Raw genomic sequence first — 18,785 nt, 5'->3', positions numbered from 1 at the left:
AGCGTCCCACATAGAGGAAAAAGAATGACCTACAACCAGGATGTACAACTATGTACTGGGGCTTTGGGGAGGAAATTGAAAGAGGAAGATTGGCAACAGATGTTAGCTCAGGGCCAATCTTCCTCACACATATACAAAAAATGCATTTAAAAAAAAACAGAATCCTTGCTCTTTCAGTCAAACCCAAAGGTCAGGTGGTGGGGATTCAGGCATAAAGAAAGAAAAGAGGTGTCCAGGCCATCAGAAATGGGAGAATGCTTGTGAACAGTTGGGATGGGGAGGCACCCTCCTTCAGCTAACACCAAATGCCCCTGACGGGCCAGGCCTGCTTGGCACTGTGGATGTGGAGGCAAAGAGGCAGGATCTGCTCGTTGCACCCAGGAGTCCAGAGTCTGGTGGAGACAGAGCAGGCTGGGGCCGCAAGGCACTCCGCCACCGCCCAGCGCTGTGTCGGCCTCCACAGAGCTTGGAGGGCGCCTCCCCCTTGGAGGGAACGTGGCTGCAAAGGGCAGCCAGGGTGCGGCCTGCGTGGGTGGCAAGGGCAGGGGGCACCCGCAGGGAGGAGGGGAGCGGCTGCCCGCTTTCTTGGAACACCCAGCCCTGTGGGCTCCAGGGCTGCTCCCGTTCCTGCCCAAACCCGGCTTCAGTTTCTCCCTCTGCTGGGAGAGCCCAGCCCCTCTGAAGACCGTGCTGCTGTTAGAGCCCCTGGCACAGACCCTGGCCTGTTGCAGGCCCTCAGGACATTAATCCAGGCGCTGGCGGTGCTGGTGGTTGCGATGGAGATGGTCATTTGCTGCCTTGGTGAGAGCCCCGCAGCTTCCTGGAGTGTCCAGGAGCTCAGCGCAGATCTGGGGCTCACATGCCCCACTGTTTTTTTTTTTTTCCTTTTTTTAAAGCCGTGTGACCTCTCTGGGGAGTCTACTGGGGAAGGAGACACCTGCTTCTGGGCTCAGGGGTGTCCTCGCTGCTCCGGCATCTCTGAACTCTAGGAAGGAGCGTGGGCGCTCATGCTGGGAAGGCTTGGCTGGACCACGCAGAGGGTCAAGGCCTCTTGGGGGCGCAGACAGGCCCTGGCAGTGCCAGCAGATGTGCGTGAGATTGAACAACTTCGCTCTGTTGGGCCTGAGGATGCTGCAAGGCAGGGAGGGGCGCTGTCTCTCCTCTGGCCTGGCCTCACCCCCGTCCCCTACGTGAGTCACCGATGGGAAAATGAGCCGGGCAAGTCTGAGCCCAGCAACTGGGAGTCATGAGGCTGGGGCGGGGAGGCTGAGGGGGCAGGATGGGCTCGTCCTGGTCCGAGCAAGCAGGGCTGGGAGCTGAGGCTTTGGCAAGGGCGAGCCTGTTGCAAGAGACGAGGGCAGAGAGGCGGAATGAGAGTCCATGAGCTGAGATTGCAGCAGGACGGAGTGAGGGCAGATGGGCAGGGCAGGGCGGTGTGAACCCTAAAGTCTGGCTTTCCCCAGGAGGAGGGGATGGATAGGTGCCTCGGGTGGCTGTCCCACCAGGGCCAGGCCCAGGGACCCTGGCCGGACTGTTTCACCGTGTGCCAGGCTGCTGTCGGGCTGCTCAGGGGGCTCTGGTCTGGCCGCCTCCATCTCGCTGTGGTCTGCGTGGGCAACCAGAGTTCGGTCCAGAATGCAATCCGGTCTCCTGCTTACACCCTCCGGGGCTTCCCTTACGCAGCAGGAGGGTGTCGCCCCCCACACCAGGCTCTTGTGCCAGGGTCTGTCTCTGCAGTCCCCACGCCCAGCCCTACGTGCAAACCATCCCCTTCCGGCCTGGCAAAGGCTGACCTGCCCGCCCCGGCCTTCACTCCCCCCGCTCCTGCACGTGTTTGTCTCTCTGGCTCACACCCTCGGAGGAGCCCCCGCTCTGCCCACTGTCCACGCGCTGAGCAGCTGGTCTGTCCTCGGCAGCTCCAGCTCGTCTGTTGCTCCCACTTCTCCGCGGCTGCGGGCCTCCTCGTCCGCCTGTCCCACTAGATGCCCAGCTCCTGCCGTGTGTAATTCCTGCCGCCTCTAAGTATCTGGCACACAGTCGGTTCTTAATAATGGCAAATGGTCTATAGTGCTTACTCTGTGCTGGGCATTGATCCAGGAACCATATGCTTACTGAATCCGGTAATGCCCCAACAACTCTGTGAGGGAGGCGCTGTTATTGTAACTCCCGGGGTTTACATTAAGAAATTCAGGCCCAGAGAGGTTAAGTGACTTATTAAGAGTCACACAGCAGCTCGTAAGTGGTGGAGCCAGGATTCAAGTCTGTCAGCGGGACTCCAGGCAGGTGCTGTTAACCTGAAATCAGCGATTAGTCCTTATTGAATGTGTGAATGAGTGAATGAATGAATGAACTCACTTTTTCTCTGGGAGACAGCTCGGAGGCCAGACAGCCAGAGGAGCAGGGACCACGTGATGGCAGAGAAGGGAACCGTCTGTGGACTGGGGAGTGGAGGAGGTTTCCTGGAGGAGGTGACTGCAGCCAGTCCTTGAAGCGAGAGTGGGTCTGACTCCAGGAAGGGACACAGCGGGGTGTCCTGTGGGTTGGGAGGGTCTGTACCCGCCCCAGGAGCAAGGCTCCGGGCAGGACTCGCCTGGAAGAACGGAGGGATCCCAGGGAGGGAAGGGCCGTGAGAACTCGAGGAACAAATATGTTACAGGCTCACAATGCCCAGCCCATGTTGGCCCCAGATGCTGTTTGTCTCATGACCTGGGTGTGGGGCCGCCCCTCCTGCAGGGACGAGGGCTGTGGGCTCAGCAGATGTGACCCTGTGTGGCGGCAGCCCTGGTCCCAGAGGCCCACAGCTGGGGCTCACCCCCCGCCAGGGAGACCGACCATCCCAGTTTGCCTGGGACCCTCCTAGTTCTAGCACCAAAAACTGTGTCCCGAGAAGCCCTAGTCCTGGGCCATCTGGGACAGCCAGTCACCCTGCCCGCTGCCCCCGTCCCCAGGGTCAGGAAGCCTCGCCTCGCCCACCCTCTAGATCTCACCCATCAGCTCTGCCTGGGGCACGCGGCCCTGCTGAAGAGTCCGAGCCCGTGAGCAGCAGGTCCATGGCCCACGGCCTCACCCACCCCGACTCAGGCTCCAGCCGTTCCCTGCCATCCTCAGAGAAGATAGCAGGCCCCCCGCTGCGGGCGGGAAGGAGAGCCAGGTGTCCTCAGGGGCCCCCATCAGCTCGGCCTCTGCAGGAGCCCAAAGCAAAGTGATTCCATTCGGCTTACCCGCAGCCGCTTGTCAAATACCTGGTGTCTGCGTCATGGAGACAGAGCTGTCTCACCTGCCAAGGTGATGGAGACAGAGAGGGCGGCAGGGGCAGAGAGGGGCGGAAGGTGGGGCCGGAGCCAGGAGGGGCAGCCAGGGACCATCGAGGTGGTCCTTCAGAGAGGGGATAGGATCTGACTGTCAGAGCAGGATGGCACCAGGGAAGAAATTATGTTCCAGGAAACAAACAGGTTTGCCCAGAACTGGGGGTGCGACAGCTGAGCACGGGGAGGCGGGCAGACAGGGAGCCCACGTGCACCGGCCAGGGGTCTGTGCTTTTTCGTGGGCAGTGGGGGAGCCGTCATGAGGCTTCTGTTCCTAACACACACACCTTTATTTTTGTTACAAAAATGTGTTCATTGAAGAAAAATGTGAGAGGACAGGAAATTATAGAGAAGGAAACACCCCACCTTCACATTCCATCTTTCAAGGATGATCTTTGGGGCCGGCCCCGTGGCCGAGTGGTTAACTTCACGTGCTCCGCTTCGGTGGCCCGGGGTGTCGCCATTTCAAATCTTGGGCGCGGACAGGGCACTTCTCATCAAGCCATGCTGAGGCGGCGTCCCACATGCCACAATTGGAAGGACTCACAACGAAAAATACACAGCTATGTACCAGGGGGCTTTGGGGATAAAAAGGGAAAAAAAACTTTAAAAAAAAAAAAAGATGATCATTAGCATTTGGGTGTATTTCCTTCTACGTGTATTTCTATGCAGACACAGGTACAACATGGAACTATTACACATGATACAATGTGTCATTTTTCCATGGCGTCATACCGTGTATACTCTGTTACATCCTGATTTGTTACAAATAATATGTTGCGTTAAGAGACCATGACATTGAATAAGTATTTGAAGGCCCGTGTGTTATTCTGTTATATGTACTATTAGTTATTTGACAGACCAGTCCCTTCTTTTTGGATGCCCATGTTCTCTGAAACTGTTCTCTGTTAGGTACAAAGCTGCAGTGCGCATGTGCCCCTTGAATCCTCTGGTTGTTTCTTAGAGGGGAATGGTGGGGTCTCCCTGGGGCGCAGGGGGCAGGTGGGGTGAGCACTGGGTTTCTCAGGGGGTGTTGGTGGCCATGGGGAAGGGAGACCCTGGGAGCAAGGAAATCAGTTAGGAGGCAACTGAAGAGAGGTGGCAGGAATGAGAAGGGAGGGCGGGGGCCAGTGATGACACGGCGACAGGTTAGTAGGTGACCACGTGCGGCAGAACTTCAGGTCCCCAGGTCGTACACACAGACCGACGGCCGGCCGGCCGCATTCAGGTAGCAGTTAAAAATCCCCGCTCTCATCAAAGACCTGAGTGTGCATCCCTGTGGTGTCTCTCATCAGCTGTGTTCCTCGGGCAGGTTACTTGCACCCCATTAAATTGGGGGTGCTAATAGCCCACTTCCTAGGCTCGTCGTGAGAATTAATTGAGAGATGTTCTTCAAGGAGATAAGCACACAGATAGTGCCCCATAAATGTCTGTTATTACAGGAGGGTAACAGCCTCCCAGCCACTTGCTTTGCTGAGTCAATGTTTAGAAAGCCGAGTGCAATCAGCAACGTAACTCAGTACCTCTCCCCGCGGGTTCTCCCAACACTGACACCCAGCCTTCACGGAGCGCTCTGAACTGCGGGTCCGTGCTAGACTGCATCCCTTCAAGAGAAGCATCTTCATCTTACAGATGATGGAATTGCCTCTCAGAGAAATGAAAGCAGAGGCGCGGAGTGGATGCACGACGCCCGGTCCCACGCTCTTCTCAAACCTCCGTGCCTCCTGGGGTTGGAGCAGCCGAGTAGGGCAAGGATGGAGGGAGCAGGAGAGGCTCCATCAAGCTCCCCCGTCATCAGATTGAGCTGCACCGTCATTATCGTCACCAGCACTGCCAACCAGCCTCCACTTCAGGGGCTCAGGGCTGTTCACACACATAAATGCCCCGACTCCTGCCAGAGAGGAGAGGGCAGGTGGCACATCTTGTGTGAGTTCACAGAGCATGTCGCCCAAGAGGAGGAGATCTTGGGTGTCTGGTCCAGGCCAGCCCTGGGAACCCTTTCCTGACATCCTGCCACGAGGGAGGTGGGTATCAGTGCCGACTGAGGCACCGCGGTGGATAAGCTGCACTCGGAAAGCAACTCTACAGAGCCAACAGCGTCGGTTAATTATACTTGGCCGGAGTGCACAGGGCTGCAGGAGCCTTTAGCTATTCATGCAAAGGGAGACAGCAGTCTGCACCTACCCACTAACAAAACACATACCACCAACAGGTGGGTCTCACTGTCGGGGTGGTCCCCCCAAGGTCCAGTCCAGCTGGTCCAATTCTCCAGCAGGACAAAACATAGCCCCCTCCTGGCAAGGTCTCTGGAAGAGCCTTCCCCGTCCTCACCTTTGAATGCTGTCATCTTTGTCGCCATTCCTGGGTTTCTGTCCGGGGCTCTGACTCTCAGAGAACCTCCAGAAGCCGTCTTGTTGTGTTATCACAACATCCTGCGGGGGTAGAAGAGCTTGGCATCTTTCCCGAAAGATTAAAGATGGCAGACCTCCCATGGCTGAGCCAGGGTCCCTGATCCAACACCCAGTCTGGAATTAGAAAGACAAATGTTCCCACTCAGGGCCTCTGCTGCAGGCACACATTGCAGCCACTTGGGAGTCCAGGGAGGAGACAGTCTCTCGGCTCTTTCTCCTTGGCGTCTGCTGGGTGCCGGGGGTTCCCATCAGAGAGCTGACACGTCCTCTTGGCTGCCAGCTCCCACGGCTGGGCTGACAGACGTTCACTGTGAAAGGCGGTGACAAGACCAGGGGTGCCTGGGAGGATGCAGAGGGACCTGGGTCCAGCTCTCTGTGCCCAGTGCCTCCTGAGTTCCCAGATGCAAAGCCAGGAGGTCTGCCCATGTACCAGGCCCCAGCAGCCAATCTTCCCCCTTTGCTCAGCTGCTCCCGGGCCTGTGCAGAGCCGGGTTGCTGGGCTGACTCTGGTCCACCGTCGTGGACTGGAAGGTGCAGGAGGGCAGGGCCCTGCCTTTCCCTCTTGTGCTCAGTACTGGATCCACCAGCCAGAGGCTGGTATACAGCAGGTGCTTGGTAAAGACTGTGGAAAGGACAAATGTGAAGTTGTGTGTGTGTGTGTGTGTGTACTGTGTTAGGGGTGCCCCGGCTCCCAGTGCAAGCATCTTCTGTGTGTGGGTGAGGAGAGGACACGGTCTGGGCTCTCCAGAGGGCAGGTGTGTGGGCAGGTGGAACGCACTCAGAGGATGCCTAGGGGGCTCCGGGCCTGGGAGGCAGCACCCCTGGGTCCTCATTCAGGCTGGGCTGTTAGCGGCCCTGTGACCTTGGACATGGCCCTCCTTGCTGGACTTTGCTCTCCTCACCTGTAAACCCCGAGCTTGCAAATCCAGCAGATGCTCAGAATCTCCCGGGCGCTCGTTAAAAGCACAGAACCCTGGTCCCGCCTGGCGCCCATGAAGCTGCATCTCTGGAGCTGGGGTGCAGGAACCAATATTTTCATAAGCCCCCATCATGATTGTGAAGTCCCAGCCCAGGGGAATGATACTCAATGACCTCTGATGGTCGTCAAGGGCTCAGGGTGCAGAATGCTCCAGGCTGTTGTCCTGGTCCCTGAGGTTTGGGGCTCAGGTGCCTGGTGGAGATATATTGAGTGGGGCCTGCTGAATGGTGTTACACACACACACACAGACACGCACGCACACACACCCTGCAGGCTCATATACATCCACTTAGCCAGAGACGCCAGGGTCCTGGGTGTGCCATCTGGCTTCTCCTTTCCCTGTGTCCCCCTCACAATGTAGCTTTTCCTGTGATTTTCTTTGCCAGATCCCCCCCACCCCACCCCACCCTGCCTTATCAAAATACTCCCTGGAGAAGAAAGCCCACATGGGGCAATTGGCCTCTGCCCGCTCTTACTGTCAGGGTCTCAGTTTTCCTAAACGTAGGATAGGAACAGTAGCCCTCCCCGCTCCAGGGCTACCGTGCAATAACCAAGGCCGAGAGGACCACCTAAGTGGGCATTTGGTGACATGTGAACACACGCGGTAACGTGCTCTCTGCGTGCCAGCCCCTCTGCTCTGTTCCCGCCTTGGCCTGACTAGTCCCTACTCAGGCAGGCCCTAGGAAGGCCCCCCGTGGTCTCCGCCTGCTGGTATACTTGCATAAACCCCTCTGTTTGAGAGCGGAGAGGCCTTGTATCTTGCTCCTAACCGATGGAGCAGGACGGGATGCCACTTGTGCGGTTAGGCCAGAAAAGATTGGGATTTCCATCCTGCTCCTTCTGACTCTCTCCCTCGCTCCTTTCGATGAAGCCAACCGCCATGTTGGAAAGGCCCGCATGGCCAGGAAGTGAGCATGGCCTCCAGCCAACAGCTGAGGAACTGAGTCCCACCAACGCCCACACCAGTTTGGAGGCAGGTCCTTCCCCAGTCAAGCCTTCAGATGAGACCCCACTCCTGGCTGACATCTTGGTGCAGCCTATGAGAGAGACCCACGCCCAGATTCCCATAGAAACTGTGAGATGATAAATGTGTGTTGTTTTATGCTACTCAGTTTGTGATCATTTGTTACACAGTGATGGAAAACTCGCATGGACACCTTCATCAGGAAGCCTTCCAGGGTTGTCTGCATGCCCCAAGGGCCAGGTGGCATCCTCTGCTGACATCCCTTGGAGCCCTCACACACTCTTACTGGTGTCACCTTGGCTTACTAGTCTTTCTCCCTCTCCAGGTAGGGACCACGTTCTCTCTACCTGGCCCCATGCCTGGCACGCAGTCAGAGTTCAGTGTTTGCTGACTGATTTCGATTCCAGAATCTCTTTCGCGCCTCACCTCCCACTGCTCCCCAGATGTGACAGTTTGCCTTTTTGAAAAGTGGGTGAGGTAACCCTGAGATTACTGACCCGTAAAAGACACCAGAATGCCCCAGGCTGTGGGCGGGGCCAAGTGAACACTGAGAAGATGCTTAGCACTCAGCACAGTCATCTTGGAGGCCACACGAGTCCCAGAGCTGAGAGCCGGGAGCGAGGCATAGGGCTCTGCCATCACCCGCGTAGGCAATGCACCCTCCGGCCTGCTCAGCACAGGACATCCTGCCTTCCTACCTCAGGGCATTCTGGAACGTTCCAGGCTGGGACTACATCCTTGGCCCATTCCGAGTGCTACCCCAGTGACGAGGAAGATGAGCTGTTTGAAAAGGAAACTCTCCAACACGACATAGAAAAAGCTCCTTTACAAGGAGCCGGGACCAGGCGCACGCTCTGCTCCTTCCATCAGGCGAGAGGGCGCACTGGGTCCCTGCAGCTGCTGTGACCAATTACCACCACCTTAGCGGCTTGAGACAGCGGACATTTAGTCTCTCTGCTCTGGAGGCCGAAAGTCTGAAGTCAGCGTCGGCAGGTGAGCTCAGGTGTCGGCAGGGCCCCGCTCCCTGGGGCTCCAGGTGAGAGTCAGGTCCTTGCCTCTTCAGTTTCTGGTGGCCCCAGGTGTCCTCGGCTTGTGGCCCCGTCACTCTAATCTCTGCCTCTGTGATCGCCTTGCCTGCTCCCCTCCTATCCGTCATCTCCACGTGCCTCCCTTTTAGGGGGACACTTGTGACAACATTTACAGCCCTCCTGGATGGCCCGGGATAACCTCCCACCTCAAGAACCTTAATGTAATCACATTTGCAAAGTCTTTGCCACAGACAGTAACATTCACAGTTTCCAGGATTAGGGCTCAGACATTTTGGGGGCCATTGTTAAGCTCACTCCAGAGGGTATGACCAGAAGGGGAGAAACTGAGGCACAGAGTGGCACAACATATCTTCACCTGGTGTCTGACTCCCAGACCAACACCCCTGCTGCTACCTACTGTCTCCAAACGCGGGGAGGCCCAGGACAGACAGGGCCAGCTCCAATTCCGCTCACCCTGGTCTCTGGAGCCCAGCCCTGCCTCCTCCCCGGTGTCCTGGCTCCTCTTTCCCGGCCCTCCCCCTGGCCGGCGCCTGCGTGGGAGGCCCTGGCCGCGGGACAGGAGAAGTCTGGTGTGGAGCGCGGACTCCTCTTCTCTCCAGGAGAGGAGCATCTTTCCCCAGCCAGGGCTGGGTGGGCTGGGGCAGTGCGGGAGGCTGTAAATCCCGCAGGCCGCCCAGGCACAGCTGGGGCCCAGGCACAGCCTGTGGGCTTAACCCTTTCCACACCTGCCGACCGCTCCCTGAGCCTGAGCTTCTGCGTGTGTGTGATGCTGGCAAACGGGCCCAGTATTGTTTATTGAGGGACCGAGAACGGCTCACCCTGCCAGAGGCCAGGAAGGGGCTGGGTCTGGTCAAGCCCGGGTGCGGCTGGCAAGGACCATGGCAGGAAGGGTGTGGTCTGGGGTGCGTGAGCCTCCTCCTGGGTCATCACTAGCATCCAAAGGGCCTTTGTTCAGAACCAAACTCCACCAGACTCTGGGTTAAACCAGAGACCACATGGGCCCAGGGTGGGGCTGCTGACATCTGTTTACCCAGCTCTGTCCTCACCAGACTGTGTGTGTCTGGCAGGAGGGACTGTGTTTATCTTCGGCGGATAGTAAATTCTGTACAAACGACCCAAACGATGCTGAGCGTTTCCAGCTGTCCAGAACGACCCTCCCTCCCTCCCTCTTCCGGCACTGGATCCATTGGGGAAAGTTATAATGGTTTGAAGGGTGTGAAAATGCTCCGTAAAGTTAGGACGTGACACACCTCAAGGGTAATTATCCTTGGAGTCTCCAAGAGGCTGGAAGAGGGACACCCCCCTCCGGGCGGGTGGGAAAGCCATCCATCAGCGTGCGGATGGTGGTAACGACCTCTCAGCAGTGTACTGGCCTTTCGTAACTACGGTCTTATTTGGGCTTCCCTACCACCTGGGGCAGAGATGACCCCGTCTCCCTTGGGGATAAGGCCACTGAGAACCCAGAGACGTTTAGCAATTTGCTGGAAATCACACAGCGATTGAGTGATGTTGGAGCTGGGCTCAGAACCCAGGTCTTTGGGGCCAAGAACAGACTAGGGCAGAGCAGCAAGATGCTGAAGGAGCCAGGGAAGAAGCAGGGCCAGCAGGACGGACAGGGCACAAAGATTGGCACGTGAGGTGTGGAGTAAAGGTTTGGGAGTTTTAAATTCCTGTCCTGGGGGGCTTTGGGTGGTGGCTGGAAAAAAAGAGAATTTTATTGATTGCTAAATGTGGGCAGGGCTCTGCTGGGAGCATTGCACAAATTGCTATCAATAATAAGTATTCGTTATAATGATTAATAATGATCTACTGTAAGAGAGTAGATCTTTAAAGTTCTCATCACAAGAAAAAAGTGTGTAACCAGGTGTGGTGATGGATGTTAACGAGACTCATCGTGGCGACTGGTTTGCGATGTGTACAAATATCGCATCACGATGTTTTGCACCTGAAACGAATACAACGTTATACATCAGTTATACCTCAATTAAAAGAATAAAAATAAATAATTCACTTATGAAAGATGGCAAAGGAACAGGATAGGGTGAGGCTGTGAAAATTGGGGATGGGGATGGAAGTGGCGGGGGAGGGGCAAGGGGCGCGGCATCGTGATTGACAGTAGTGTCACCCGCCCACAAGGCTGCAGGACCAATCCTGGGATGTCTGGGTCACATGGGGTGGGAAGGGAAGTATCAAAACCCACAGCACTCCAGGAGGTGGGCTGGGATGTGACCCGGCCACCCTGGCCTGGCTCTGAGCTGCCCCTCCCCCAAGCCACAACAGAAAGACAGTAGCCCCAGAGAGACTCCTCCTCAGGCCAGGACAGGCGGGTGCCAGCCTGCCCGGCAGGACAAGGAGCCCTTGTGCAGGCCTCAGCTTCAGATCCTGCTCCACCCTCCCCGGCTTTGGGGGTGGGGGGGGGGTGGTCGGAAGTTCAGATCCTGGGGTGCGGGGAGGCTGGGAGCTCACGCTGAGGGTCAGTCCTGGGCCTGGGGTCACCTGGAGGTCTCCAGAGGTGGGGGGGGGGAGGAAGGGGTGCTGAGCAGCAAGTCCTGTGTCCCAGGAGGCAGGAATTGGCTGCCCAGGGCCGCTTCTGGGGCAGCTTGAGGAGTGGCCTCCTTGGAACAGAAAGGACTTCTTCATTTGATTCTCATGATAACCGTGTGGGGTATACACGGACGGGACCATGACTCCCATTTTACAGATGGGAAAACAGAGGTTCCAAAAGGTGGAAGGCTTTACCCAAGGCCCCCCGGGGAGTGAGAAGAAGCTCCGGGGTTCACACGGGCTCTGGGAGTGGGGATGGGGAGGTGGGGTGCAAGAAGTTTATTCAAGGCCAAGTGGGTCCAGGAGACGGGCAGCCACATGAAGAGTGGGGGTCAGGGTCAGCCGGCTGACCCTCCTCCCGCCCCACCTCTGCCGGGCAGGCCTCTGGGAGCCCGGGCCAGCCTGCAACATTCCAGGGAAGGGAGGCACGGGGTCCCCGCCGGACAGCCCAGATTTCCTCAGCTTTTCCTTGAAATTCCACACACCCTGGGCATTGGGCGGGAGCCCGGAATGCACTTCATCTGAACAATTTGTCTTTCATGGCGCGTTTGCATCAATCACCCCATTGTTTCTCCGCCTTCTCCTGGACCACTCAGCCCGCGGGGCTCCGGGCTCGCCTGTGTGCGTGGGGGTGGCAGACGCCCCCTGGTGGCCTGCTCTGCACGTGCCCATCCCGGTGCCAGAGCTGAGCCGGTGGCAGAGCGGCCTGACGGCATCTTCCAGGGTGAGGCTTCCCACCCCAGCTCACCAGGCCCGTCCTGCTCCCAGGGTCCCTGGGTGGAGTGGGAGAGTGATTATGGGAGGTGGGAATGCACAGCGCAGGAGGTCAGGCAGCTCGTAAAGGGCGGGGCTCTGCTGTGACAAAAGGGACCATCCATGGGTCCAGAGCCAGAGTTTAGCCCCTGAACTGCCCCCAACACCTGTGTGGCCTTAGGTGTTTCAGCACCCTCTCTGGGCCTCAGCGCCTTTTCTGTAAACAGAGCAGCAGCCTGGAGAACAGTGTGCACAGTGGCAGAATCATGGCCATCGCCTCACAGATGGGGTTGAATCTTGGCTCTGCCACTTGCTGGGAGGGGCCAGGGGCTCACCCCATGAGCCTCAATTTCTTGCTCTGTAAATTGGGGCTAGCGATGCAGCCAATCCCATTATCTGTGGTTTCTGCATTTGCAAATCCGCTTACTTGCTAAGATTCATCTGTAACACCCCAGTTCAAGGCCTGGGGTGCTTTTGTGGTCGTTCGCGGACGTGGGCAGAGTGGGGCAGGGCGCCGCTGCCTTCAGGGTTTGGCTCTCATCCGCAAGCGAGAATTTTTCCCGAGGTCTAGTCGGCGCCCTGTGTTTTGTGCTTTCTGTTGGTGATTTTGCTGTTTCAAACGGTCCCCGAGTGTAGAGCTGAGCTGTGTCTGGCGTCCCGAGCACAGGACGGCGGTGATGCGGCTCTCGGGGAGCACACGGGTGTGAGACGGGCTTCGCTGGGGCGAGAGCTACGGAGCTGCTGGCTGTGAGTTCAATGGGAAGGAGTCAATGACCTACATCAATCAGGGGTCTTTAAGCAGAGACACCCAGGAAACAACGTCATGCGTTGACTGGCTGAGGACAGTGCTACGAGCAGAGGTTCGAGGGGCCCTAACCCTGTTTTCCCAGGACCAGTGGGTCAGTGTCTGCTAACTCCGTGTCGCGGTGACTCCTCGAGGAACAATAATTGACCCCATTTGTCCCACAGCCTTGCTCGGAGGCCTGGATAAGCCGAGGGCGGCCTCGTCGCTCTGTGGTTCTTACTGTTCCAGGACGTGAGACCCCAGGTGGATCTCCCGAGTCCCTGGGCCTCCGGTGGGGTTGGGGGTGGTGGAGGTGGAACCCCCTACTGTGCACACGCAGACACGTCACCAGCCCGGCACTTCCACCATCAACGCTTCATTCGTTTGGTTTCATTAAAAAGCCCACGTCGCTCTCAATGACTCATGGAAGACTCTGCACAGACATTATCTCACTGGATCCTCACAGCAGTCCTGGGATGGCAGCGTCACCCTTCCCGTTTTACAGACGAGCCCGACTTTCACAGACGCTAAGGAGCCGGCCCGAGGTCAGCGGAGTGGTTGGCTGCAGGGTCATTTCGATTTCCACTGTCCTCCCACCCTCCGCTCTTCCCTCCTGGTACGTCGATGCTCCGGGGGGTCCTCTGGGGGAGGTAGGAGGCAGACCCCGCGGTGACACTCTAGTCTGAACGAGTGCATTGCCGTCCCAAGGAGACCGGCTGAGGGCGGGAGGGAGAGGAACATCTGAGCCTTGGCCTCTGCTCACCCAAACTGCCCCGACGGTACCGCCCTTTGTCTGCAGTCCCCGTGCGTCCGAGTCACCTGCCCGCTGTCACCACGGTTACACATTACGTGTGACAAATGGCAAGCAAAAGGGTATATTGGAATATATGAGGAAGCCATTCAGTGTAACCTAATTCGTCCTGACTTTGTTTTTCCAAAAGGGTCTGACGTGGCCGTTGAGCGTGCATCGTATCTCTGCTTAAGCATCTGCTGTGTCCCAAAGACAAGAACAAAGGGCCTTAAGATAAAGGTGCAACTTCCCCCACAGTGGCACTTCCTTAAGGATAAGCATCTCTCCCTAGGCTAGGAACTGATGGCTGCGCTCACCTGGGACCACCCAGCTCGAGACAGCAGACCTGCCACCTGCTGTGTCCACTGAGACAGCAGACCTACCTGCCGCATCCATCAATCACTGTGCCGACAGAGCAGTCTCATGATTATTATAAAAGGGACATTGCAATCGTATGTGGAACAGGCTCTTTGAGGGGATATAACGGCTCTGTGCACCCCACTTCTTTGGTGCCCTTCTTTCCTTGGGGAAGGAAGGCCCTGGGCTATATGGTCCTCACATTTGGCTCAGAATAAACTCTCCCCAGTTTCCATTCATAGCTTGGTTATGGGTTATTTTTTGTTGACATGCATCACACTGTTACACACAGACCTCGCCTCCCCGCTCACGCACACATCCCTCCCTCCCACATCCTCTCAATGAATTTCGCTTTATCTCAGGTTTTGGTTACATTGAGAGCATTGACCTATCTTGCCTTTGTCAATATTTTTCCCATCCAAGCCCTGCAGTATGTTCTGATGAACGTCCCTTTTTATGTGACCGGAGATGTTCTCTGAAGTTAAGGTGGCCTTGTTCTCACTTGTCTCTGTGTCCAGGACTGAAGTAGGCTCCCTTTTCCTGATGGCAGAGCGAGCTGAGTGCACCCAAACCCACGAGGGAATCAGGAACGTTCCTGCGTCACTGGGCCTCGTCTGCAGCTGGTCCTGACCTGGTACCTTCCTCCCGTCCCCTCTTACCCATCGAACCCCGAATTTCCTGCACCCTGTCTGCCTCTTTTGTGGTTAGTGCTCCTTCATTTTGGGTGAAACACAAATTCCAGCAACTTACTGAGAAAAGAGACAAGAGAATTTTGAAGGTTTGCGGATTAAAATATCTTTCCTCTCCCCTCGCCGTGAATCGATGGTCTGGCTGGGTGTCTATAGCGTTCTTGCTGGAAATGACTTTCCCTTAGGATTTTGAAGGCGTTTTTCTATTGTGTTCTAGTTTCCAGTGTTTACAGCTGTTCGACGTTTCTATCCGCTGTCTGCGACCCACGTTTTTCTCTCTGAAAGCTTTGCTCACCTTCTCCTGTCTGCTGCGCCGTAGGCCTCTGTCCTTAATAGAGCTGGGGAGCCCTGTGCCCTCGGTTCTGGGCGGTGCGGGCTAACCTCTGTGATAACCGTCTCCGTCTAAGTTTTCGGAGCTCTCGGGGGCTCTGAGACGTGACCCCTGGGCCCTGGAGGATCCTTCTGTTTCCTCATCCTTCGCCATCTGCTTTCCATCTCTTTTGTGCTTTTTGGAAGATTCCTTCAACGTTACCACCCAGCCCTTCTATTGCATGTTTTCTCGTTGCTTTCATAGTCTGATTCCCAAGAGTCGTTTTTATTTTCTGAACGTTCCTCTCCTTTTTTGTGCAGCGTTCTCCTCCCATTGCACGGACACGATGTCCTCTCTCTATAAATATATTAGCCACAGTTTTTTTTTTAAGTTCTTCTCTCTTCCCTGCATTGTGTCTTCTCTCCAGATTGCTTTTTAATCGGTTTTCCTTCTCTTTCGAGTTAGATGTTTCCTTCAAACACCGGGTGAGCCTTCGATGTCCATTTCCACACGTGATTCCAGGCGCTCAGCATGGATTGGTAGCTCTGTGTGGGGTCGGGCCGGTGTCTCAGGGGTCTGACCCTGGGGGATCAAGCTGGGGCCCCGTGGCCTCACTGCGGGACCCCCTGGTACTGGCGCCTGCTCCTGGGATGGGACCCTTCGTCTCCTGCCAGGCAGTGCCAGCCTGGCTGCCAGTGGCTCAGCAGCAGGAGTTGGGGTGGTCCTGTCCTGCCCTTCTGTCAGGAACTTTCCTTAGTCCTCTTGATTTCAGAGTGATGCCCTGTCCTCAGCTGTGCCTGCTGTCCCTGAACCCCAGTGTCTCTAGAGAGGACCCCTTCCTTTTCCGCTGGGCCCTGGGTCCTGGGGCACGCCGGCATTTAGGTGTCTGCATTGAGACCCTCCCTCCAGGACCCCAGATATTCCACCCCTGAGCCCTAGTGGAGGACTGACTTCCAGGACACTGATGCCGTGGGTCTCCCTGCCCCCCCGATTCTGCTTCCCGTGACCTCTGTGACGTCACACTGATCTTGTTCCACCCACTTCTCTCTTCCTCTCCTCCTCTGAAGCCCTTCCTCGGCCTCCCCCTACATGTCCGTTCCCCTTGGGGTTTCATCCTTGGCCCTCTTGACCTCTCTCGTTCTCCCCTCTCCCCCCACATCCTGCCCATCTCATCCAGCCTGGGTCTTAACTGCTATGAGAAGACAATGACTCCGGTCTGACCCCAGATTGTCCAGCTGCCCAGCTACCCCACAGGGACACCGTCTGTCCCCTGAGCATCTCCGGGTCTACCTTCCAAGACGGAGCTCACATCCTCATCCCAAACCAGCTCCTTCTCTGTGAGATAGCTCCATTTTCAGTTTAAGGCACCACACGCATCCTGTGGACGAAGCCAGAGCATCAGTCCAGATTCTTCTCCTTTGCCCCCCAACACACACCTGCGCAGTCAGCTATTGCTGCAGGCCGTTCTCCTAATTCAACAGGCGGCTGTGGCCGCTGCCTGAATTCAGTCCCTGTCTGCAGTCACCCCTTATTATTATGCTTTTGTTATATTTGTATATTATTTATATTTTAATTTTATTATTTGTTTATTATTATTGTTGCTGTTGTTGTTCTAATTGCCTCTGACCTGGCCCCTTGGCCTCCAATCCTTGCACTCTCTAACCCAGTTTTATTCTGCAGTCTGTGCAAACTTTCTAAATTCACATCTGACTGTGTCACCCTGGTTTATAGCCCTTTAACGGACCTCAGTTAGATGCAGGAGTCCAGGCTGACGGCCACCTGGCATGAGAACAGGTTTTGTGACTTGTCACCACCCTACATCCACTCCCAGCTTCATCGCCTCCTGCTTGTCCGCAGCCTAGCCCTTCACACCCTAGCGAGAGCAAACTGCTCATATCCGCCCCCTGCCCTACCCCTTGTCGTGCCGCTGCGTCATTGCTCAGTCTGTTATTTGGGTCTGTGAAGCCATTCTCCTTGGTTGCCTGATGAACTTTCTAAAAAGCCCAGCTCAAGGGTTACCCCCTTGGTGAAGCTTCTTTTGGGGCCCTTCTGAGAGAATTCAGCACACCTGTCAGTACCACGGTAAAACATGTGTCTTATTGCGTGTATTACAGATGTCCGGGGAGTTTGTCACATCTTCACGTGGACGACAAAGCAGGATAAGGCTCCATTTCTGTCTGGATTCTAGTCTGAGGCACGGAGAAGTCTCATGCTTCAAAAACGCATGCGAAAATGCAGCAAGCGTGCATTTCACCCCCGGCGGAACCTCCTGAGTTACCGCGAGTGGTTGCACACGAGGAGGAGGTGCTGGGGAGAAGCAGCGTCGTCCTGTCACAGGCTGTGAACCAACGTGGCTCCCTGCCCTGCACCAGGCGCCCTGGGAACCCCCCCACCCCCATCCTTCCATCCTTCGCTCCTGCTCCACACCGCCCCCTGGTGCCGGCTGCCTCTCCTCCAGGTCCATCCTCAGCATCCCAGGCCACCCCTGAGAGCAGCGGCCACAGGTGTCCCGAGGTCCTTGGAGACAGTTGTGCACACATGACTGGCTCAGGCACCCCCCTGTCCCTGTGTGTCCTTGAATGTGTTTCAGGGCGTCTCTGAGCCCCTGGAACGGGTGTGTGTGAAAACTTATGACTTCCAAAACGACGTTTTGGATGTCACGGATTTCAAAAGTTCTCAGAGGAAGTTCTAAACCTCCCCAAAAGTAAAGAACCTCTTAGATCCTCGAGGGGGCTCTAGACGGCAGGGAGATCTCACCTTAAGAAAGACACCCATTTTCAAACAGCTGCATCGGGTTATAGCCTGTGTGTCACATAGCACTGCTGTCAGATCGGCTGCGTTTGCTCCAGCCCTGGAACGGACCAGAGGACCTCGTGTGAAGGAGGCATGGGAGTAGGGAGGGCTCAGCGGGGGGTGGATGAGGGTCGGGGCTCAGCTGTTTATCATCCGGGTGGAGGGTGGGGGGAGGGATGAAGTAGAGAGAAGAGCCATTCTCGCACGGTCAGCCACTCCTAAGTTTTCACAATGAACGATCTCATATCACACACATTCTGCCTGTCTCTGACACACACACATGCACACACATACATGCTTGCACACAAGCACACACATGCACACATGTACACATACACTCGCACGAATTCTGTTTCTGACACGTGTGCACACACATGCAGATGCATGCTCACACACATGCACATACATGCACACACGCATGTGTGCACACATTCTGTCTGACACATACGCACATGCGCACGCACACGCACCTGCACCAATGCTCCCTCTGGTGGTGAGGGGGAGACCTGCATCCCCAGCTCCTGGAATCTGACCTGGGCTCCCGGAGGCCGCCTGTCAAAGGCGGAGTTTTCTCACAAAGACACGGAGAGAAGGACTGAACCACAACTCGCAGCTGCCTGCTCAAACTGTTCCACACAGTTCATTTTGAAAACATGCCTAACTTGTCATTTTAGGGACATTTTATTAAGCCGTGAAATCCTCGGAGCTCCCTGGCGGTGGCGTCTCCCACACTCAACAGGGTGTTAAGAATTTCTTGATTGATTCCTGTTACTGGCTGTCACTTGACAGAATTAAAAATCATGCTTCATTTTTTCTTGATCGCTTTTGTTTTTTACTTTATTTTATAGATAACATAAGTGAGTCAGGACAATAATAATGATAATCAACCACGAAAACCAGAAATAGTGGTTCTCAAATTTGGGGGCTCAAGACTTTTTTACACTCTTTACTGAGGACCCTAAAGACTTTTTAAGTCAGTCAGAGGTGTCAATAAATACCTTATCAGAAATGAAAACTGAGAAATTTTTAAAATATTAATTCATTTAATAATTATAAT

At 55.9% G+C, this 18,785-nt stretch overlaps 1 long non-coding RNA gene across 6 annotated transcripts; it reads left to right on the top strand.

Annotated features, from left to right (window-relative positions):
• Positions 1-8,232: 8,232 nt before the first annotated feature.
• On the top strand, positions 8,233-18,547 carry LOC103543490 (uncharacterized). 6 transcript variants are annotated; one of them, XR_542917.2, is made up of 6 exons: positions 8,242-8,652; positions 12,975-13,053; positions 13,191-13,405; positions 13,731-13,819; positions 14,455-14,570; positions 17,050-18,547. It is a non-coding gene; the product is annotated as an uncharacterized lncRNA (long non-coding RNA). The 6 variants fall into 6 exon arrangements; XR_011535365.1 differs by lacking the exon at positions 8,242-8,652 and adding an exon at positions 12,752-12,865; XR_011535363.1 differs by lacking the exons at positions 14,455-14,570; positions 17,050-18,547 and adding an exon at positions 12,673-12,865 and having other exon boundaries at positions 8,233-8,652; positions 13,731-14,177.
• The last annotated feature ends 238 nt before the right edge of the window (positions 18,548-18,785 follow it).

This window comes from Equus przewalskii, chromosome 31, assembly GCF_037783145.1.
Source record: "Equus przewalskii isolate Varuska chromosome 31, EquPr2, whole genome shotgun sequence".
Classification (NCBI taxonomy): domain Eukaryota; kingdom Metazoa; phylum Chordata; class Mammalia; order Perissodactyla; family Equidae; genus Equus; species Equus przewalskii.
The sequence above is the reverse complement of the archived record's forward strand: the minus strand, read 5'-3'. Positions and strand labels throughout refer to the sequence as shown.